At 43.3% G+C, this 24,485-nt stretch overlaps 1 long non-coding RNA gene across 1 annotated transcript in view; it reads left to right on the forward strand.

The window, feature by feature from the left end:
- The window catches only part of LOC135973584 (uncharacterized), a 29,473-nt gene extending 9,975 nt beyond the window's left edge, over nucleotides 1-19,498 (forward strand). Inside the window, exon 3 of the long non-coding RNA XR_010590487.1 lies at nucleotides 15,772-19,498. This is a non-coding gene — a long non-coding RNA (uncharacterized LOC135973584). The remainder of the gene's footprint in view (nucleotides 1-15,771) is intronic.
- Nucleotides 19,499-24,485: the final 4,987 nt, after the last annotated feature.

Below are 24,485 nucleotides of genomic sequence, written 5' to 3' on the forward strand. Positions count from 1 at the left end.
CCTTTTCCCACTGACAGGGGAGGGTGTTTAGGGCTGGCTCTGGACAATGCCCAGCCAGGCTGAAGTTGCAGCTTACATGGGAAATGGTTCTTTGTTTCAGTGCAAGGAGTTGCAGAGGCAAAAGTTCAAATCAGCAAAGTTAAGCAGAACCTTTCGCTCGTGGCTAGCTGGCTTCATCTGCAAAGCACAGTGCAGACACAGGCCTCGATTTATCCCCTGGTCCTGGCAGCTCCTGCCCCGAGGGACCCAGATGTGGAGCCCCCCCAGGGATGTAAAGTCCACCTGGGGGATTGGGGCAGTAGTAGGACAAGGTGCTTGCAACCTTAGCAGCTGCACAGTGGATGGGGCTGATCAATGAGGAGGTACTTCTGCTCCCAGTCACTGCAGCAGCCGGGCAGCCTGGGCTCGTGGCCTCTCCCAGCTCCAGCAAGGGGTTGGGGCAGCCCAGGCTGGGGACTTCCATCCTTCCTCCCCTGCTCCAGCTGGGACTCAGGAATTCCACGCACCCCTCCCCAACGGCTGAGGCAGCCCAGGCTCCGACCAGGCTGGGAATTGACTGTCTTCCACCCCAGCCGAGGCAGCCCGGGATCGGGACTTCTGCCCTGCCCTGCCCTGTAGCCCTGTCCTCCTGCTGCCCCAAACTCCTACCGCGGCTCCCCGGGCTTCCTCATCCTGTGTCTCCTGGGGGCTTCCGCTCCTGCCAGCTGCAGCCAGGGCAGCGTGGGCTCAAGAATTCCATCCTCCTCCCAGCAGCTGAGGCAGCCCAGAGGCTCCAGACTTCTGCTCCCTGCTGCTGCCCGCGTTCGTAGGTTCTGCATCTTCCTCCCCGCCCGGCAAAATGCCGGACGTTTTGAGCTATTTAAAAATTCGTCCCGGACGGCAATTTAAGATCTAAAAAGCCAGACATGTCCGGGAAAATCCGGACATATGGTAACCCTAGTTTTGGCCTTCACAGTATTCCCTGGCCATGAGTTCCACAGGTTGACAGTGCATTCTGTGAAGAAGTACTTCCTTTTTTGTTTGTTTTAAACCTTTGCCTATTAATTTCATTGGGTGACCCCAAGTTCTTGTGTTAAGTGAAGGAGTAATTATTCACTTTTTACCCACACCATTCATGATTTTATAGACCTCTATTATATCAATACTTAGTCATCTCTTTTCCAAGTTGAACAGTAAATATAATGCCACTATATAAATCCTTGGTTCTCCCATGCCTTGAATACTGTGTGCAGTTGTGGTTGCCTCATATAAAATATATATATATTAGAACTGGAAAAGTTAGAGGAGGGCAACAAAGATGATTAGGAGTATAGAACAGTCTTTTTGATCTCTCTTCATATGGAAACTGTTCTACGCTCCTAATCAGCTTTGTTGCCCTCCTCTAACTTTTCTTGCTATCTTTTGTTGACTGGAAACAAAGAGGGACAAAATATCAGAACAAAGATAACTGAGAGGTGTGAATATGAGTTGCTCTGTTACTGTATGTTGTTTGATACCACCATCTGAATAAATGGGTCTTTGTTTTGAGGACTCAAACAGCAGATGTTTGGCACTATCTGATATCTACTTTGGCAACATGTTTCACTTCCCTCCTTTGTTTTACATGGCACTGAATCCATGCTTTACATTTCATCAAGGTTCTTTGAGGAATATAGGCCTGATCCAAGGCCCATAAGAGGTGATGGAAAGACTCACGTTGATTTCAGTGAAAAGGCCTGATCCAAAGCCCACTGAAATCAAGACCAACTTGAGGTATAGAGAGTAGATTCTGATGGCTGAAAGGGACAAATGATAGTTATTCTGGCTTGTCAAAGTTAGACAAATAATGGTGCTTCTAATCTTTATCTTCTTTCAAATTGTAAATAATGATTCTAGCTATAATTCCTGAATTTCTATATTTAGAGTAAAATGTTTCAGAAATGCTGAACTGCACTATTATCAATTTGTGATTTTTTTTTTTTTAATATACAGAGAAATATGAGCGCTATAACTAGAATTATCCTTATAGTGGATATTATTTGGATAGCTTTAGCACACAGCGGATCACATCAGGGATCAGGGCCCTGCTGTGCTGGGCATTGTATATGCATAATGAAGAAACGGCCTCAACTACAAAGAGCTCTGTAATTTACAAGGTCACTTAGCATGAATATGCTCATGCCTTCAAAGCATTAGGTTCTGATATTGATATATGGTGGTCCCTATTCAGGGCAGGGCCGGCTCCAGGCACCAGCTTCTCAAGCAGGTGCTTGGGGCGGCCGCTCCGGAGAGGGGCAGCACGTCCAGGTATTCGGCGGCAATTCGGTGGACGGTCCCTCACTCCGCCTGGGAGTGAAGGAACTCCCTCCGAATTGCTGCCGCAAATCGCGGCTTTTTTGTTTGTTTGTTTGTTTTGGCTGCTTGGGGCGGCCAAAACCCTGGAGCCGGCCCTGATTCAGGGAAACTTAAAATCTAGAAATATCTTCCTGTTACCCAAATGAATCCAGGCCAAAGTGTTCACATTCTTTATGGGCTCGTTTTAATTTTTTTAGGGGGGAGGGTATTTCAATACACAAAATGCATCATGGGCCAATTTCAATGAACTACAGGTCTGTCTCATCTTACGCTGGGGTTACGTTCCGCAGTCAGCGTGTAAAGCGAAAACCGCGTATAGTCAAAATGACCCTTGAAAATCCCTTAAATCGCCCATAAAGTACAATTTTGTGTATACAACCCTGTACAGTACTATGTATTGTATACAGCAATGCACAGTACAGTATATAATAGAGTACATATGCAAAATATAATTTAAGTATTTTTAATAACAGACAGAAGAATGAAAGAATAAAAAATGAAAACAGTAAAGTACAGTGCTGTAAACCTGAACAGTCACCAGTCATCCTGAATATTCTTGCTAGTCTTGTACTGTACACACTCCAATGATTAGTCTTCCTCTTCCCCTGACAGCACTATCATTGAGTCATCAGGGCTTGATGTCGATCCAGGAGACGATGGGCCAGGCTTGGGTGACGGAGAGCGAGTCGTAGACGAAGTGGTTGGCTCTGGTTCAGCTCGAGAAGTTGATTGTGTAGGTTCTGCTGCTGCTGGTTGTTTTTTCTTTAAAAACATGGTGATTGGCAACTGTCGCTGTTGTCTCTTGAGCTCTTCAAACATTTCTTGGTATGGTCTCAAATCATCCATAATACTACATGTGATTTTGAGGCTTTGTTCCATAGAAGGATCATATTCAGAAATTAAATCATTCAAGTGTTTCTCTGCTTGGAACACTTCAGAAAATTTATGAAGATTCCAAGTTGCTGGCTCTTCCTGTTCATCATCATCTTCGTCTTCTGTAGACTATTTTATCAGTTCCTCTAACTCTTCGTTAGACAATGTTTCTCTATGGCCCTCAATTAATTCCTCAATTTCTTCCTCGAGGATGTCAACAAAGCCATCACCACCCACTTGCCTGGCCACCTGAACAATGAGTTGCACTTCTTTGTCAATGGTCGGGAAACCCTTAAAATCATTCACAGTCTTCCCATAGGTTTTGCCAACATGCATTGACTGTTTCAGGCTTGATTGCATCCATTGCCTGTTTAATATAAGTGACGCAATCAGCAATGTTGAAGGACTTCCAACGCTCCATCACATTAACATTGGGATCAGCATCCATAGCGGTAAGGATCCATGAGAATGTAAGCCTCGTGTACGTGGCCTTGAAACAGCTAATGACGTCTTGGTCGAGAGGTTGGAGGATGGAGGTGGTATTGGGGGGGAGAAAAACGACTTCAACGTCATTATATGCAAACCGGAGTGCTGCAGGGTGGCCAGGAGCATTGTCTACGATCAACAACACTTCAAAGTCAAGTCCTTTCTCTTCACGGTACTGCTTGACCTCCGGAATGAAACACTTGTGGAACCAATCCAGAAATAATGCTGCCGTCACCCAAGCCTTTTTATTTGATTGCCAGAACACAGGCAGGAGATTTTTGTTCTTGCCTTTTAGGGCATGGGGATTTGCAGCCCTGTAGAGCAACCCCAGCTTTATTAAATGCCCAGCCGCATTGCCACAAAGCAACACAGTCACACGGTCTTTAGCTGCTTTGAAGCCAGGGGCTTGTCTTTCTGATTTCAAAATGTAAGTGCGGGTGGGCATTTTTTTCCAGAAGAGCCCAGTCTCATCAGCATTAAAAACTTGTTCTGGAAGATGGCCCCTTTCCTCTATGATTTTCTTTAATTGTTCGGGGTAGGCTTTTGCTGCCTCCTCATTGGCAGATGCAGCTTCACCAGTAGTCTGCACGTTTTTGAGGTTGAAGCGGTACCTAAAACTGTTAAGCCAACCTTGGCTGGCTTTGAATTCCTTCTTATCAGAAGGCTGTCCCTCTTCGGCAAGAGGTTTGAACAGCGCATAGATGCTAAGAGCTTTTTCTTGCAACATGTTGCCATTGATAGGCATACGTTTACGGTTCATGTCTTCCAGCCATAAGTTTAATGCCTTTTCAGTCTTCACTAAAGTCTTATCACGCACTTGGCTCATCACCTTAGCAGTTACTGGAGAATTTGATGCCACGGCTTGACGAATTTCTCTCTCTCGAATCTTGATGGCACGGATGCTAGATTCGTTGCGCCACGTTCACGATGGACATACCGTCTCTCAATAAGTCCAACACAGCCAGTTTTTCCTCCAATGTTGGAACAGACCGCTGTTTCTTCAGGTGAGCACCAGATGAAATAGGTGCCTTGCGTTTAGGGGCCATGTTATACAGTACGAAAAATACGTACTGTATCTTTAAACAGTACAGGCACAGTAGAATCTCACTCAGCGCTGCAAGATGCGCACAGTATGAGAGGCACAGGGGGACTGAGTACTGTAGTGGGAACAGCAGATTCGCTTCTTCTATCCCACACTCACTCCGGGGCAGACACACTATTTAAACTGTTTTTGTTTTTTGTTTTTTTGGGTTTTTTTTGCCAACCCTCGAGGGTTATTATAGGGGAGAATCTTATCACAGGCCTAAAGACATGCTGTTGCTGTCAAGTCCCTCCAAAAAAATATTTTAGTGGAAACAGCAGATTCGCGTCTCATGCTGGTGGAATCCCCCACACTTTTTCCCCTCCCCCCGACCGCGTAAAGCTGAAATCACGCATGTTAAATGCGCGTAAGATGCGACAGACCTGTAATTTGTATCAGCAGAGAAGCTGGAGTGGTCAGTTCACATCAGGCGCGAACTTAACCATCATACTTCTGTAGACTTACCATTTTCCCATATAGAGTATTGTACTAAAGTGACTATGCTAATATGAGGATGGTAATAGAAGTACTTTCTACGGTAGCAGTTCTTTCTTGACGTTTTTTAGTCTTCTTAAGACCTCCCCAGGCTACTTCAGTGTGAGTTTACTTAAAAGGGGAGAGCTGGCAGCAAATGAGGCAGTCACTTGCCGCTTTTCTCTCCTGACCTTGAAAAGTCCTAAAGCTACATAATCCATGAAAAATAACGCTTGCTTAGTGCTGAGCATGTGTATTTCTACCCAGACAAATAACAATGTGAGCACATACCCTGATCATTTATTCTCCTCAGAGGCCCATAAACCATGGGCAAATGTAACAAAAGCAGAAGATTAACTATGGTTGTATAAAGCTTTACATTTTTCATAATGTTTTCTCTACACAGAGAATTAGTAAATGTCACTAATTGCTAAACATTCTGTAAGCGATGGGGGCAGGGGGAGGCAATTGTGCCTCCACTGAAGTCACAGGCAAATCTTCGGTGAAAGCAGGAGCAGCCTGTTTGGAAATGATTCAGTAAGGCTGGTCTCTAACAAACCCATCATTCATATGAAGGCTGTATACACTTCAGAGAACTCATGAATTCTGCAAAGACAGTACCAGATAGCATGCCTGGTATAGGGGCAGCACTCTCAGCAGTCCCATAGGTAGTTATCCATCCTCCAGGAGAAATGGAGGAAAAAAACTGTTCTTTCCAAAGAGAGGCACAAGCCAACAGCTAACTTTAATACATCCTTAGATGAACAACTAGGCTTGAATAATAATACTACAGTATGCTGTTGATCTCTTTTTATATCTTCATCTTGGTCTGTAGCTTGCAGCACAGGGTCACACAATAATACAGAACAGGAAATGGGGCAAAAACCCACAGACCCAGCAGCCTGTCCAAGAGTAGCAAGAATGCACTAAAATATTCTCTGAACTGCTTCAAAACGCATTATTTGTCCACAAGTTGTGCCCTCATAGGGGAAAGGAACTGTCGGCTTCTACAGAACCATGTGAATCTTTTTAGAGCCCTTCACTGATCACATCCAGTTCCCCAGATGGGGTTGGTTTTTTTTAAATGGTGTATGAAGAGGAAGACCAAAAGTCTATGGTTACTTGTCCAGTGCTCTGACTCTGGAAAATCCATTCTCTTAGACTGGAATTACATTTAGGTGATGAGAAAGGCAGTTAGATACAAGCCCAGACATTCCAAGATTATGAGATAGGCAACTAGATTGGTCCCAAAACAATTCCTTTTTTAAGTGCTTTTTGGTGTCTTTCCATTTCTTCCCTCCCCATGTGTGTGTGCGCACGCACGCGCGCACAATTAGTAGTGCCAACACTGCAGAAGTTCTCACTAGGAAACCCAACTGAGATGAAATTACACAGGTTTGCATGAAATGCTGCCTGTTGGTGTGGAACATCCAGCTTCTCGCCAAACCTCTCACTTTTAATTCATTGTGGTCCCTTCCCCTCCCCAATCTCATCATTCAGCCCCACATCTACCCAGGGCTGGCTCCAAGCACCAGCGAAGGAAGCAGGTCCCTGGGGCGGCACGCCCTCATCTGCGGCGGCAATTCGGCAGCGGGTCCTTCAGTCCCTCTATTCTTCGGCGGCACTTTGGCGGCAGTTCGATCGCTCCACTTCAGTCTTCGGTGGCATTTCAGCGGCAGGCCCTTCACTCCCTCTCTTCCAGTTCGGCGGCAACCCAATCGGGTTTTTCTTTTTCTTTTTCTTTTTTTTCCACCGCTTGGGGTGGCAAAAAAGCTGAAGCTGGCCCTGCATCTACTGTGATGGCGCTGCCCGTGGGAGCCAGCTGAGGTCACTCAATTAGGGTGAACTGCAAACAAAATGGGGCAGACAAACCCCAAACGCTGGTGGATATTCCAATACTTAGATTTACCAAGCCAGCACAAAACAGCTTCTATAGTACCTCACTGGTCACTTAAAAGTCCAAACCACGCAGTTCCCTTAAAGTACCCAGTCTCAGGCCTCCATCCAGACACACCTGTCAGATATGATGATGATGATTACTGAAAATCTTATCTCATTATATAAAAGAAAAGGTTCTTTCAATCTCAAAGGATCAGCCACATACCCAGGTCCAATTATAACTTAGATCTTACCCAAAATACACCCTATTAGCCAATTCTTATTAACTAAGCTAAAATTTATTAAAAAAGAAGAGAGAAGGTGTTGGTTAAAAGATCAATATACATACAGACTTGAATTCAATTCTTGAGGTTCAGATACATAGCAGAGGTGAGCTTGTAGTTGCCAAAAGTCCTTTTAGATATAGTCCATAGGTTATAGTCCAATGTCCATATTCAGGGTGGCTCCAGTCAATGACTGGGGATCTCAATCCTTGTGGCTTAAGGTTTCCCGCGCTTGAAACCCAAAGCAGATCTGAGATGAAGTAGGATCGTGTCCCAGGGTTCTTATACATTTCCAGCAGCCTTTCGGCCTGAGAAAACAATAGGCTTAACTCTCCTTCCAAACATCCTGGCAATTAGCACAGGGTAATTTATCCATTAAACAGTTCAGATACAGGTTACACAACCTTCAAAGAGACATATAGACAATAATACTATTTCACTCAAGTATCTTCATAAATGTTAATATTCCTTTTTTGATCTTTGAATTAAAGTTATAGCAATAGACAAGACTTGTTTGCTTACATCACAAGACCTGAGCAAACATCTACCCTTGAGATCTCCAACAATGCAGACTTGCATTTCAAAGCTCTATTCATTTACCTATCTTCCTAACCAGTCCTTAAGGTTCACCTATGGGTCAGGTCAGTCTGTGAGTTAATTAACTCTTTCTGGCCCTGTCACCTTCCAACGAAATATTATATTACACTCATAACGTCACAACTACCTATTGCCCTCACCACACCTCTGCTCCTCCTGCAGCTCCAGGAGTTCTTCACTCTTTCTCCCAGGCACGGGGGAACAGCTGCAGTGAGGTGGTCTTCTTCCAAGTGGCAGGGATGGAGAGAGGAGTGGGAAGAGGAGCAGACTGACCCATTTTAAACCGGAGGAGGCTGTACAGCCACCCTGAGCTGGTGGACACTTTCTACTCCCTTTTTTCTGCACTTTCCTCCTGTAAAAATGTTTTTGTCCACTTCCTCTCCCCCCACTCCTACCTAAAAACTCTTCTTGGCTTCTGAAGGAAGCAGGGAGAGCTCTGTTTGCATCCTGGGGCAGCCATGGTTGGCTGCTCTTCCAAAGAAGGTGGAAAAGGGAGAGAGTCAATCTGTCAGTGGGGCAGGGCTGCAAAGAGCACAAGGACTGGAGCTTCCCCCCTTATTGCCAGATGACCTCCAGCAGTGGCCAAAATCATATTATACAAGAGCTAGCAATGCTGTGGATAGAGCACTAGACAGGGATTCAAGAGAGCGGGATGCTATACCTGGCTCTTCTACTGGCCTGTGCTGAGAGCCTGGGCAAGTTTCTTCCTCTTTTGGTATCTCTTTCCTCTTTGTCTGTTTTGACTTCAAGCTCTATTTGTACAATGCCTTGAGCACCAGGGGGTTCCTTTCTCAGAACTGGTTACAATAATAAAAATACAACCGCTGCTTTTAGAACAATCAAACAGAATCCAGCTGATGTGAGGGAGAAGAATACCTGTAGCCAATTTCAGACAAAAAACAAAATAGTGGCTTCATCCTTCTGACTTGCAGCTCATCAATTAGTGCCAAAAATCTATATCCAGTCAGCATATATGACTGACTCCAGGATGCTTTTTAAAAGCATCCAAGATCCATAGAGTATCTGTTGACATGATATGGATTTTCATACAGTGTTTACACTGCAGTTTTCAAGAGAGTTCCAAATTGACTAACTTAATTAACTTTATCTGCTATGGTAACGCATGGTCACCAGCAAAGCTATATTCCTAGTGTGAAATGAAGCTTTGAGAGAATAACACAAAAGGTCATGAAATCCTATTCACTAAAGCTGAGGAGTGTTACACTTTATATACAGTCGCTATTTCAGGGCTAAATTGTGGCACAATTGCCCTTCAGCGGTTCTTGACTCCCTTCTAGGATCTCTAGGAGGTTCTCTGCCTTGAAAGAGAAACTGTGCTTCCCAGAGTGCCCAAGCACTTGCAGGGAATGAAGCCCCCCTACTGCCCATTGAGGGGGCACAACATACTCTTCTGCATGGCTCAATATGGAGAGGTAGCAGGGCTTTTCATGCCTCTGACTACAAGGACAGCCTTCATAGCTGGAGCCTGAGCATGTGACCCAAAGGGAAGACAGACTTGCCACCGTCTAGCTCATAATTCTGCTGATGAGTATCTTAAACATACAATGAGTGGAAAATGTTTAGTATTTTTGCCTTGTCGGCCATATATAATGTGGGGCCAAATGGATATAAAACTTTTATTAAAAATATGTATAAATGGCACATAGGTATACATTTTGGGAGTCGTCTGATGCTGCTGAGGAAGAGCTGCACTTCTGTGGACATCCACAAAGAGGTTATTCTTTAATGTCAGGTCAGTAATACCCTTTGAAGCAAGAGAGTTTGAGCCCACTTCTACAACAGCAAATGCTCAATCCGCACATCTGGTGTTCCAAAATAGACACTAAGTGCCAGATCCTGCAGACCGTCATGCTTGCACACTGACTATAAAAGGCACTATTCAGGTGTGTAAGGATTACTCATGTGAATAAGTCTTTGCAGAATCAAACTCTGAAATAGGAGCCTGATTTTTACTGATGTACTCAACTTAAAGATCTATCTAACATTATTCATTCTTTATTATCTTTTTTGTTTGTTTCCTGGCTTGCTGGCAAATCTATACTTTATTTCATGATAGTACTTGCTTAGAATCAAAGGCATGTTATTGAAGCAGAGCTTAGCTGGTTTACCTAATCTGTATAAAGTTCCTTGATATGAAGTTCAGATAATCTTAAGATTAGTTATGCCTTCAACCAAGATAGGTTGGTTTTTGAATATTAAAAACAGTAGTAGTTTCACATAGCTTTCAGAGCTTTGATTTTAGAAAATTCTGGTCACTGAAGTTGCCCTATTCTATACACTTCCCTTGAGGCTCTAGTACAGGCCTCTGTTGGAGACAGGATACTGGGCAAGATAGACCATGGTCTGACCCAGGATAGCAACTCCTATGTTTTTAAACTTCTGCTTATTTTCCTTGGGTAATTTTTTTTTTTTTTTTAAAGAGCATCTGTCCCCATTGAAAATAAATAGGATTTATTCTCCTTTATGTGCTTTTGAAAATCTTACACTTCTGCAATCACAAAACCATTAATTACAGTTAGGATTTTCAAAAACACACAAGGAAGATAGGCACCTAACTCCCATGGTCTTTCAGTGGGAATTAAGGTTTCTAATTCCATTAGATGCTTTTGAAAATCCAACGCTAAAACATTAGTCTTGACTCATGAGGAAATTAACTGAGCAATAAAGTACCAAGCCAAACAGATCATGTGATTAAAATACAAGAAGGTTTTACAAAAGTTAGATCATGCCAAATCAACTTGAGCTCTTTCTTTGAGAACATAACCAATTTTCTTAGACAAAGGAAATGCAGTAAGAAAGACAAGGTAGGTGAGGTGTTTTTTATATATATATATATATATATATATAATATAAATTTTATTGGACCAACGCCTGTTGCTGAGAGAGAAGTTTTCAAGCCACACTCAGCTCTTCTTCAGGTCCCAGAAAGGTGATCCAAGTGTCACAGCTAAATGCAAGGTGGAACAGATTGTTTAGCATGAGCAGTTAGTGCACATTCTAAGGCAGAATGGGCCGTTAACACCTCTGCAGTCATAGGACAAAAAGAGGAGGTTAGTGGGTTACAGATAGTAGAATTTATGGCTTATTACAACAATCTGAAGGGGGGGTTCCAAAGAGGATGGAGCTAGGCTGTTCTCAGTGGTGGCAGATGACAGAACAAGGAGCAATGGTTTCAAGTTGCAGTGGGGGAGGTTTAGGTTGAATATTAGGAAAAACTATTTCACTAGGAGGGTGTTAAGCACTGGAATGGGTTACCTAGGGAGGTTTTTAAGGCCTGGCTTGACAAAGCCCTGGCTGGAATGATTTAGTTGGGGTTGGTCCTGCTTTGAGCAGGGGGTTGGACTCGATGACCTCCTGAGGTCTCTTCCAACCCTAATCTTCTATGATTCTAAATCTGAACAGTGTCTCTGTTCAGTCCATGATTTTTAGTGTCTGGCAGAGTTATGAATTCAAGCTCCTAGGCTTGTCTTTTTGAAAGCATTGTGCAGATTTCCTTTGGAGGATGAGGACTGAGGGCCAGATATAGAGCTATTGCTTTGTGAAAAGTGTTCACCCATAGGTGATAGGGTGTTTTGTCTCATCATTTTTCTATTTGAGTTCATTTGAGAGTGTAGTGATTGCCTGGTTTCACCCACATAGTTGTTACTGGGGTATTTAGTGCACTGGATGAGGTACACCACATGTTGAGAGGCATATATAGGACCCATGGATCTAGAAAGGTGCATTTTGGGGTGTGCTGATCATTGTAGCAGTGGAGATTTGTCTGCAGGTTTTGCATCTATTGTTCTGGCAGGGTCTGGTGCTGCTTTGAGTTGGTGTGTCCTGGCCTGCAGTGAGTTTGCTTCTGATGATGAGCTTGGAGAGGTTGGGGGGGTTGTTTGAAGGCCAGAAGAGAGGATTCAGGAAAGATTTCTTTCAGGGAAGGGTCCCTATTGAGTATGGGTTGTAGTTGTTTAATGATGCCCTATATGGTTCCAGTGTAGATTGGTAGGTGACAACTAGGGGTGTGCGGTCAGAAAGGGTTTTATTTCTGTGTTGAAGTAGGTTCTCCCAGCTTATTTCAGTGGCCCGTTCCATGATGCAGTCTTCTCTGGTGGAGTGTTCTTGTTTGAAGGTGGTTTTAAGCATGTTAAGGTGTATATCCTGGACTTTCTCCTCGGCGCATATTCTGTGGTATCTAACTGCTGGGCTGTAGACAGATTTCTTGGTGTGTTTGGGGTGGTTGTGGGATCTATGAAGGTAGGTGTGGTGATCTTGTATATGGTTGTCTGTAAGGTTCCATTGTTGAAGTTGACTGTGGTGTCCTGGAAGTTGATGCTAGTGTGGGAGTATTCCAGAGTGATTTTAATGGATGGGTGGTAGTTTGTTGAAGTTGTGGTGGAAATCTGTGAGGGAGTTTAATACCAAGAAATCTGTTATCTACAGCCAGGCAGAAATTTGTTGTTTACGGCTGGGACACATCAGTTGGAAACAACAAAGGAGGTGAAAGTCCTGGGTATATTGGCTGATCACAGGATGACTCTGAGCCACCAATATGATGCAGCCATGAAAAAGGCTAATGCAATCCTAGGATACACCAGGCAAGGCATTTCCAGTGAAGATAGGGACCTGTTGTTGCCGTTATACACTGATGAGACCTCATCTAGAATACTGTGTGCAAATCTAGTCTCCCATGTTTAAGAAAGATTAATTCAAATTGGGACAGGTGCAGAGAAGGGCTATTAGGATGATCAGAGGAATGGAGAACCTACCTTACAAGAGGAGACATAAGGAGGTTGGCTTGTTTAGCCTAGCCAAAGAGAGGCTGAGGGGAGATATGATTATTCTCTATAAATATATCAGAGGGATAAACACCAAGCTGGGAGAGGAGTTATTTATGTTAAGGGCGAGTCCTAACACAAGATCAAATGGATGTGAACTGGCCATCAATAAGTTTAAGTTTGAAATTAGACAAAGGTTTCTAACCATCAGAGGGAAGTTCTGGAGCAGCCTTCCAAGGGGAGCAGTGGGAGCAAAAAACCTCACTGGTTTCAAGAATGAGCTTGATAAGTTTATGGAGGGAATGGTATGAGACTGCCAAGTTCTCTCTGCTATTAGCAAATATCCCCAATGGCCAGAGATGGAACCCTAGATAGGGAGGGCTCTGAGTTACTACAGAGAATTCTTTCCCAGGCATAGGCACCAAATCCATGGGTGCTCCAGGACTGGACCACCCACAGAAAAAAAAATAGTGGGTGCTTCAGATACAGTTGAATGGAGGCGCTGCCAAAAAGTTGTTTGGTGGCTGTGGGAGGGATTTGGGGAAAGGCAGAGAGCAGCGAGCAGGTGGGGGCCTCGGGCAGGGGGCAGAGCAGGACAGGAAGAGGCAAAGTGAGAGCAGGGCCTTGGGGGAGGGGTGGTGCAAGAGCAGGAAGAGGTGGAGTGAGGGCGGGGCCACAGGGCTGGGCGGGGCCACAGGGCTGGGTGGGACTGGAGCACTGCTGGGGAAAAGAAACTCACCACCTATGTTCCCAGGTGTCTGACTGATGGGTCTTGCCCACATGCTCAGGGTCTAACTGATCTCCATATTTGGGGTTGGTTCCACTGGGTCAGATTGCCAGAGACCCTGGGTTTTTATTCACTTTCCTCTGTAGCGGGGGTATGAGTCACTTGCTGGTTTGAACTAGAGTAAATGATGGATTCTCTGTAATGTGAAGTCTTTAAATCAAGATTTGAGGACTTCAGTAACTCTGCCAGAAGTTTTGGGTCTATTATAGTAGTGGCTGGGTGAGGTTCTGTGCCCTACAATGTGAATGAGGTCTGACTAGATGATCATGATGGTCCCTTCTGGCCTTAAAATTTGAGTTGACATGATAGGCTGAACATTCCCATCCTAATACTGCTCAAGAAGTGCTGCCCTGTGCAATGGAATGGGTTCTGCAATGGTGTCTTCATGCTGCAACCAGAGTTAAATATCTGCTTTGTAACAGGATCCATCATATTTATGGATTAGGAATCCCAAAGTGTTGGCTCACAATGACTGTCCTCTAGCACAATATCCAAACTAGTCACAAGCACTCTTCAACCACAAAGTATAACTAATAACTAGGAAAATTTCAGGTCACAAACTGACTTTCCAAACACTAGGGAAAGTTTGTGGTTTTGTTTCCAGTAGAAAAGTAGCTGTAGCTGTACTGTAGTGTACTATATGAAATCAGTAGGGGTTCTACAGGCAAAATGGAGAGCAAAATTTGCCCCTGAGTATTTATCTAGAAAAATAGAGTGGATACTGTATGGAGAGCACCCACAAAAAGAAAATTAATTCCTTTTACTAAATCATTTGATATAAACAAATCTGTGTGAAGATGTGTACTGTTTCTTTAAATCTGTGGCAGGCAGGCAGGGTGGATGGGACAGCTTGGCAAGAGTTCTACAATGAAGCAGAGACAGTAAGTTTAGGAATTATACAATGTTCTTCATTCATTGTTAGGAACAAAGTGACTGAGTCTGTAGTCCCGAAGTCCTTTGCAGGTTGATGCAATGGAAAGGGTACGTGAGGGGCTTCAGTGGTTCCCAAGATGAGTGGGCCAGAATGTGGGTATGGTGAGGCAATGGGAGACAAGAGCTGAAATGAAAGGTGGAGTCCTACAAAATGACCAAAAAGACACAACTCAGCTTCATAATGCAAGTGACCAAACCGACCTCGAGGCAAGACATTGACTAGGCTTTCTGTGTCACTATCACATGATTGAGTCCACATGTACACCTGGAACAGGAAAGTCAGGCAAGTGTTATAGCCTGTCTAAGTAGGATGAGCCAGACCCGTAACAATAGATCTAGATTTTATACCACTCACAATCTGGCTGAGTTTGGATTAAGAGTGTTTCAGCCCATCAGAGACAGAGAAATGCTAGCTGTGAGACTGGGATGTGATTCCCAAACTGTCCCCCAATTCAGAGGCTCTGGAACTGGGGGGTTTTTTTTCAGACCCATCTCTTTACTCTTAGGAATATGGCTTATAAAAACAAGTATCATAAAGACTTTTGTGAGAAAGTACGTGGTGTAATTTTGAAGGTGTTTTTTTTCCTCTCTGAAGTGGGCTTTTCTTGAATATTATTACATCTAAAACTAATTAAAAACTTTGAAAATGAATTATTAGAAGTACAATTAGGATTAAAAGTTAGACTTTTATTACGTAATTAGCACTGCCTGCATAAACCCATGGCCGTATTAAAAATGCAGTTTGAGAAAAGCACAGCTGCAGGAGGTTTTTTTTTCCATTGAACACGTTGACGTTCCACTGTGCACCACAGAAAGTTTGCAAGCTGAACATCTGGCAAATGATGTGATTTGCTCTAGTAGCAGGAAGGAGTGGAGCAGAGCTGCACAAAACCTGGTGGTTTCAGGTCAAGGTGCCTTCAAACATCTTTGGGGTTGGTTTGTAACACTCAAAATTTTGCTTTGAGTTTAGCATTCAAGTGAATCCATAAAGTCAAAGCAAACCTGAGTCAAAACTACCCAAATCCCACGATTCCCTCACCTGGGTTCAGGTTCACCCCAAATTTACCTGAGATTCTCACCATATTCCCAAAAGGGCTCTGAATCTGAGCCAAATTTTAGGTTTGTTTTGAAAATCACATCTGTCACCACTCTAAAACCATCTGCCACAAGGGAGAAACTAGTGATGGTGCTAAGCAAATAGGGATAATGGATATCCTCACCCCTGCACATATTTATGATGCATTCATTCTTTCATACTTGCAGGTCCAAATTTTGTCCTTTGCAGGCGATGGAAGCATCTCCTATTGCTCTGTAACAGCTCCTCTGGCCGGACTAGGAAATGGCATTGACAGGATCTGGAAGGAGCTGTCTTCAGCCCTTCCTGGATGAAGGGAAGGTCCTCATGATTTGAAGCCTTTGGAAGGGAGGCACGGAGATGGGGCTAAAGATACCTGTGACTCCAGAGTCCCAAAGGGTGCTAGGAGGATCCACCCCAGAAAAATAAAGCATCTTCACCTTAACACTTGACAGATGGTTGTCTGCATCTCCTGGCCCTGGTCTGCTTTCTGGACTGACTTTAGTTAAACTGCCACCTGGTTAGCAGTTTAATCGTTAACTAACATATGGGATCTCTACTTTGGGGCTGTTTGTCATCCGCCAAGCCAGTCTCAGCCTGTGATGAGCAAGAGGGAATTCTGTAGCCCATATACAGAGGAAAGCCTAGTAAGTGCAGTATAACACTAATCACCAGCAGAAAGTTTAAAAAAAATTAATATAGTCTCCTCAGAAGTGGAGAGTGTTAAAACCCACGCATAGGCCCTGACCCTTATCCAACGGTCAATATCTTCCTGTAAAAGGGCAAAGTGAGAAGTAGCTCTGAATGTCTTTCTTACAAGTAAGACATGTAGGCCCAACCTTTTGAAAGTGCACACTCCTGACTTGTTCATGCAAATATCCCAGTGCACGTGCACCAGTTATCTGTATTAGTCGTGGCTAGAGGCTCCAGCCAGAGCCCAATGAGCCTAGGCACTGTATATGCACATCATAAGACAGTCCCTGACCGAAGCAACATACGATTCAAATAGACAAGGCGGGGGGAGTGTTCATTCCCTTTCTGTTAAATGGGGATAATGTAGCACAGAGATTATAGGGCTACCACAAGATCACAGTCTGTGATAGAACTAGAGATTTAGCCTAGATAACCTAAATCCAATAAGGTGTCTTAACCACAAGACCACCTTTTGTCTTTAATTGAAACTGCATAAACAGATCCTAATTTGTGTGCTCACCGGGGCAGAGCAAGTCGGGCAGCTGCCCAGGGTACAAAGCCACAGGGGTGGAAAAATGGTCATGTGCCCCCTAGATTTCTGCCTTCCATTTCAAACAGAAGTTTTCAAACTATTTGACGCTCTGGGGTGTATTGCTGGCTGGCACCAGGCTCCTTTGGGGGAGAGGCAAAAGCATGTCAGGGGCACAGCTCAGAGCTGTGCTGCCCCCACTGCCTGGCGAGCACCCAGTCATGCTGAGGCAGCCTGGTATGGGGAGCAGGGCAGAGAGGGCTGCTGGGCAGCCAGCCAGCCAGCACCCCAGCTCCCACAGCATGGAGAGCCAGGGGCCGAGTGGACTGGACGGCTCCCACTAGCTTTTGACCCGATCACTTGGCTTTCCATGGAAATGGGGAGCAGTTGTCTAGCTGAGTGTGTATCTAGCCATTGGAGATCATAATTCTTAGACAAAAACATTCCTCACCTTTTATCAAGTTTTCAAGGTTGCAGAAACCAGATCTACAGCCTGGAAATCATATTACTTCTGCACAACACAGCTCGCAACTGGCTGAAGTTCCGCAACTTAAAGACCCAGAAGAAAATTCAGAGTGTTTTAAATACTTTAGGTTTTTTAGTTACCATTACATTTTCATCTGTGACCACCCATTGCAGAAAATTGCTTCTCTTACGCTCAAACCCAAAGGAGGACGTTATTGTTCAGTATGTGTGCACCATAGGAATGGCTTCTCAAGCAATAATATTCTTCTGAAAGGAGATGGATGCTTTCATGTTTTAGTGTTAATTTTCTGCAATGCAAATACTGTTAGTCCAAGTGTGTAATGTACTGCTACCCAAAGTGATAGCAGCAGGTAATCAAAAGGAGGTGAAGAGGTATGTTATTATACACACTATGAGCTAGATTATGGTTTTAGTTCACTGAGTGGATTGAGGGAGTTGGGGAACTCTGTCGAGGAAGGATGGTCTTGTGGTCAAGGCACTAGACGGGGACTCAGCAGATGTGGTTTCAGTTCCCTGTTCTGGTACAGATTTCCTATGTGACTTTGACCAAATCCTTAAATCTTTTTGTACCTAGGTTCCCCATCTTCTTGTACTGTAGGTTGTATCCCACCCTGCCAGCTTTGGCTATCATGTAATTTATTCATGGCAGGGACAGTCTCTTACTATATATGTACAGTACCAAGCAAAATGGGGCCCTGTACTTGGTTGGGGCTTCCACCTGGTAAGATTGGAAGTAGATAGCTGTGCTGTCCCTAAATACCAAACATGTGGTGGTTGTCTCCTAATTATTGACACCCAACCAGCCATTAGAGAATTTCTTTACGTTGCATACAAACTCTGTTAATCTGAGTGATTACACTTGTTTGACGATATGAATGAGCAAATGAAAGGTTTAAATGGATGTAAATAATTCTGTTAAGAGAAAGACAAGGCTTTTATATATGATAGAAAATTTGTCAGTGATAGAAATCACCACGCAAGAGCCTATGATGATCTAAATAGTTAGATTGGTTTTTTATTCCCAACTCCCTCACTTTTAGCTTGTGTACGCGTGGGGAAAATATCAATGGCCCAAAATATTACTTGACTAACGCCTTCTTGAATCCCATTTCTAAGTCATTAAGACCTCACTGGGATGGCTTTAGATCATCTTCAATCATTTGTGCTTCTGAGCCTCCTCTGCAATTTTGGCAACACCGCAAAGGAGATATGAAAAGAAAATAGTAGAATGAGGACAGTTCTTTTCTTGACTCAAAAATGACTTCACATGGGTTTCATTACCACAAAACATCAGGAAAGCAGAGGACAATGTGGCTTTATTTCAAACTGTATTCAAAACACATCAGCGGTGTCTACTAAACTGCAACGTGACCACAGCAATATTGATCAAGGTTTGATTTGTTTTGCCATCAGAGCAGTGCTTTTTCATGCCTCCCTTAACATTTTTCCTCTCTCTCTCTCTCTCAAAAAAAAAATCATGGAGTAACTCCATGTAAACTACAGTCTTGAATTATTAAACCCCTTAACTGTCCCAAGTTCTTCCCATCAGAAATTAATAAAATGTAGAATTAACCAGGGCTTTTTCAACAGCTTTTCTGAGGCAATCCATTTTTAAGTCACTTATTTCTACCACAATATATATGTATTTTTCAGTGGAGGGAGGAGATGGTGGATCTATACAAACAAAGAGGAATTCTGTGCAAAGCTAAAATCTGATCTGGCAATAGCATCTTAATTTTTGGTTTCATCAACGCATTATGGGTGTAATGTTTATGCAGCAGTGCTAAGACTGCACACTATTTGGAGGCTCACCAGGTTCCTATGCTAACATAGCTCTTCTAGATCCATCAGTGTAAAATAAATAATGTGGAACACATCTTTCAGGCTTATAGAGAATACATAATGAAATGGAAGAGGTATTGGAAAAACGGCAAGCCATTATGCTGTCTCTGCAACTGCTTAAATAAACCGAGCTGCAGAAACTCATGGAAGCTGTTTATCTCTAGTTCTGTTTGTTCTTTTATCAAAAACTTTCACGGCATATTCACAGGTAATATGTTATATACCAGTGATGCTGACAGTACTGCGCTGTATGTTAAATTATTCTTATATATGCAGAGATAGATACCTTTAGGGTAGTCAGTGTATATTAAGACTTTATTTAACATTTAGACGCAAGTCAGACTTAGGGCGGCATGGCTTGCCTACAGGGTTCTCAGTAAATTAATTCTATTGGGAAATATTTATCAGCTGTAAAATAAACTACAATTTATAATCTGAGTGAAAAAGAACCTGCCTGATTCATATAAATTAAAAGTTACTGTCTTTCTTGTTAACTAGGATTTTGTTAATTGGAAATTTTATATAAAAGGGATTATACTTTGCACTTACATTGTGCCTTTCATCAGGAGCTCTCAAAATTGGGCAAATAATATCCCTATTTTACGGGTGGGAAAACTGAGGCATGGGGCTAAATTTGCAAAAGTATTTAGGCACCTATTGAGGATTTACAAATGAGCCTAAACAGATTAGGCACCTAATTCCCACCGAAGTCAATGGGACTTTAGCCTGGTCTACTCTGGGGGTGGGGGGGGCAATCGATCTAAGGGCACGTCTTCACTACCCGTGAGATTGGTGGGTAACAATCGATCTATTGGGGATCGACTTATCGCATCTAGTGAAGATGCAATAAAATCGATCCCCGATGGCTCTGCCGTTGACTCCAGAAATCCACCGCAGCAAGAGGCGGAAGTGGAGTCGACAGCGGCGCAACTGCGGTCGACTCGCCGCCGTCCTCACAGCCAGGTAAGTCAACCTAAAATACGCAACTTCAGCTACGCTATTCACGTAGCTGAAGTTGTGTATCTTAAGTCGACCCCACCCCCATAGTGGAGACCTAGCCTAAGATACGCAACTTCAGTTACGAGAATAGCGTAGCTGAAGTCAACGTATCTTAGATCGACTTAGAATCACTTACTTCGCGTCCTCGCAGCACGGGATCGATGGCCGCCGCTCCCCCGTCGAGTTTGCTTCCGTCTCTCGCCGAGCTGGAGTTCAGCAGTCGACAGGAGAGTGATCAGGGATCGATTTATCGCGTCTACTCTACACGCGATAAATCAATACCCAATAGATTGATCGCTACCCGCCGATCTGGCTGGCAGTGTAGACGTACTGTTAAGGACTTAGGAATCTGTCACTTTTAAAAAGGGGATTTAGAAGCTGAAGTCACTTAGGAGGTTTTGAAAATCCTACCCAAGTGCCCCATTACTCAATGTCATACAGTGAGTCAGTGGCAGTCGTGGGAGTGGAATCCTTGACTCCTAAATACCTATACTGTCCATGAGACCATGCACCCTCTAAATTTTATATTTTTATATATGTATATCTATACACACACACACACACACACACAGAGTGTGTGTGTGTGTATATAAGGTGTGACCCAGTGTGCCTGGGGCAGTCATCACTGGAAATGTCAAGGGCAGGGCAGGCTGCAACAGGGAGAGCAGATACGCCCAAGACTGGTGGGTAACACTGAAGTTAAACTCCTTAACCAGTCACAAACTGTGCTTCTGATTCTCCCACACTGGTTATCCAGAAGCAAAAAAAGAAATAATCCAGCCCCCTTATTGCATTCCAGTTCTCTGGCTCCCAGTCAGCACCTAGGTCCAGTACACTGAGAAGTTATTTAAAATAACTCTGCTCACATATACAAAGGGTCAGCCACATTACCAGGCCAGTATAGGTTTGGATCTTACCCAAAATACCATGCTGCCAGCCAATCCTTTAGTGTCTAAAACTAAAGGTTTATTATAAAGAAAAAAGAACAAGAAGAGAGATGCTAAATGGTAAAACAGCCACATACTTACAATGATTTCAAAGTCCATATATCAGGTTTCTAGCAGTAGTGGTGAGTTTGCTGGCTTGAAAGGCCCTCTGGAATACATCCATAGCTTGGATGGGTCATTCAGTCCTTTGTTCAAAGATTCAGTTTGTAGCAAAGTTCCTCCAGAGGTGAGAAGCAGGATTGAAAAGACAATGGAGAAGATGCAGCTGCCTTTTATAGTTTTTTGCCATGTGGCTGGTGCTTTCTTTGTTTCCAACACAAGCTGCCCAGCACATGGCTTAGAAGCCTTTTCTGTCCATAGACATGCCTATGCATGCCTTGCTGAGTCATAAAGTGTATCCTCTGCCTTCTCTCAATGGGTTCATTGTATAGCTGATGGTCATTAATGTGCCTCAAGCAGGCTAGGCAGAGCTAATGGCAAACTGTCTGGGGTTGTCACCCAGAAGCATAGCACAAGTTTCAAATACAGACATATATATACATAACTAACTCATAATACAAAGGTGATACAAACACATAAATGAGATTATCATATCTGGCAAATTATAACGTTTTTGTAGATCTCTTACATGGCATATGTCATGGCTGATTCCCCACACTGGCACTTCAAGTGCAGAAGGTGGGGGCCCGCAAGGATTCTAAAAATTAATACTGGCCACTACAGGCTTGTATTAAACTCCCAAGGTTACAGCTTCTTGCAGTAACCACCCAAGTGCAAAAACCTCCTTTTGAGAACCCAGAAAGGAGCACTTGGGAATTCCTTCCTGTGGGGTATCCTCAAGCCCTTCCACCACCCCTCCGGGGAAGAGCTAAGAAAGAAAAACAAAGGAAATCAGCTGTTGCCACCAGCTAATTAAACGACATATGCATAAACCTCTTAGGACACAAAAAATCCAATCCTGTTCTAAAGGTAAATTTTATTAAAAACAAAAAGAAAATACATCTGGAACTTAGACTTTTGCTAGATTTTAAAAACCCACTTACAAAAATTTAACATCAAGAATAACCTTCTTGAGTTCCAGCTTAATCGTTACAAGCAAAACAAAAGCATTGGGGGGTTAGCACAGAGGAGTCCACAAGCCAATAAGAAATAACCCTAATCACGTCTTCCTAGACATTCCCTGATTTACTTACATATCTGGGGTTTCAGATAAGCAGTCTCTAGGTATGATCTGATGGTTTTTCATACCTGGCTTAAAGCTTTCTATGGCATAGTTTAGCCCTGTTCCTGCTCTGCGTCTCCTCTCTCTGGAGAACAACAACAGACAGACAAAGGGGAGTCTTGTTTCAATTTTAAAAAGTTCTAGACTTCCCAGTGGCTCTTTTGGCCAGGTGCCCACTCACTTCCTTTTACCTATGCCTGCAGTGAGACTTTTTAACACTTTACAGGTAAAGTAAGTAGAGAACAGCTACAAAGAGGGATTTTATAGCTAGCTGGCTGGCTTGGTGTCCATAAAAGGAACCCCCCACCCTTATCACAGCATATCTGGCATAACTCATTGCAATTTTACAATATTGATATTCATAATATCAAGTGTCCCCCAGATTCTATACAGCGTCACATAGTTTTGCGTCTTTTCTACTGTACCCTATGTTAATGCACGGTTAAGACTGATCCTTTCATTACACTAAAGTTGGAATAATCAGAGTTCTGGCTTCCCCACAATATCCTCAGCTCTACAACCTGCTTCCTTTTTCCCGACCTCATTGTATAATATTCATTGTATAATGGCAAAAGTCACATGCACAAGAGGCAAGATTAAAACCATCGAGGGAACTTTATCTCTGAATTTGCTGGCCTTTGTGTTATTCATATCTTAGCCTCCATGTGGTACTATGTATTTCTTTACATTTAATTCATTTACATTTTAATGACATTAAAAGAGAAACTTAAAGCTTTAAGCTAACAAACAGGGCCTGATTTACCACCACCACCCCCAATACAGGGAGGTGTAAATTGCATCCCTGAGACCAGATATGCCCACTGCTTTAAATCCCAAGGGGATTTACCTGCCATAAAAGGAGTGTTCCACTGTCTCCCTCAAGAATTGTGCCCAATGCAACTTTAGTTTTTGCTGGGGGCTCCAAAAATGCTCAGCTGTGGGAGAGACTGCAACAAGGACATGCTGAATCATCCCATTCTCTGACTGCCTTGTTCACACTGGCAGGTCACACCTGCCACAGGGCTCAAATTGGCACAGATTACACCAGGTTGATGACTCAGTTCTTCATCTTTGAGTCTCTCAAGAACCCGAGCTTGACTTAAGTCTCTAGCCATGAGGTTTGTGAAGATAACCTTGAAAATGTGAGCCAAGTGCAACCAAGTATCTTGACTCATGCGCCATATGGGTGCATGTGTCCACCTGCACACAACAAATGGTATAGTCAGGGTTTACATTTACAAATGAATTTACACAGATTTATGGCCCCAGTAAGGCTCTCCTGGAAGGCAATGGTGAAACTCCCACTGATTTCAATCAGGAGGAGGCTTGTGCTCTCTGTATTTTATAGATTTGTTTGGGTTTCTGCTGTAATAAAAGAGCACCTAGCCAGAGCTCTGGATAAAATAAAACCAAAATGATTCGCATCTTACATCACCCCTGGCAGCCAGCGGAATTGAACTATCTATAAACTGCCCTCCCTGTGCTGCTGTAACCCACATCAAAAACCCCTGTCCACATATGTGCAAAGTGTGGGTGTTTACCCTGTATCTGAAAGAGCCTTGCATGTAAACTACTTGCTACTCGGTGGTAGCACTTCATTCACTCTTTAGCCTGCTAAAAACAGTCACAAATGATTTATGGAAAGTATAAAACTATGCTAAGGAATTCTATTCAATCACATTATTTCCACTACAATCAGGTGTTTCTAAATGTCCTTGCTATGGGCATTTATGCAGGCCAGATGACTGCTGCTGACCCAATTCTCTTCCTGCATTCCATGTCTATTTCAAGCACATGTAACACAAGGTCTCTCCATGCTTGCACCCCATTGGCTTTCAGACTTAAACATAAACTGGACTTAAATATTAGTGCTGGTCCAAATTTTTCATTTGAGCTTCATTTAGACAAAGCCCTCACTCCCCACTCCCAAGAATTTTCATGGAAACTTTTTTGAACTTTTCCAATTTTGACACAATATATAAAAATCTTTCCCTTTTCAGTTTTCCCCTTAATTGTACTCCCCCCCCCTTTTTTTTCTTTCTCCATTTTTCCACTGAAAAAAAGAAAAATCTCTGAAAAGCCAACTTTTTCAGTTTTCTCAAAGTATTTCAAAAAAAATTCTGGCCTTCTTCAGCTAAGTATTCCTTCTGTGATTTTGCTAGACAGTCTCCTTTCTAGTAATCT

The sequence above is a fragment of the Chrysemys picta genome, chromosome 9 (genome assembly GCF_011386835.1).
Source record: "Chrysemys picta bellii isolate R12L10 chromosome 9, ASM1138683v2, whole genome shotgun sequence".
NCBI classification, from domain to species: Eukaryota; Metazoa; Chordata; order Testudines; family Emydidae; genus Chrysemys; species Chrysemys picta.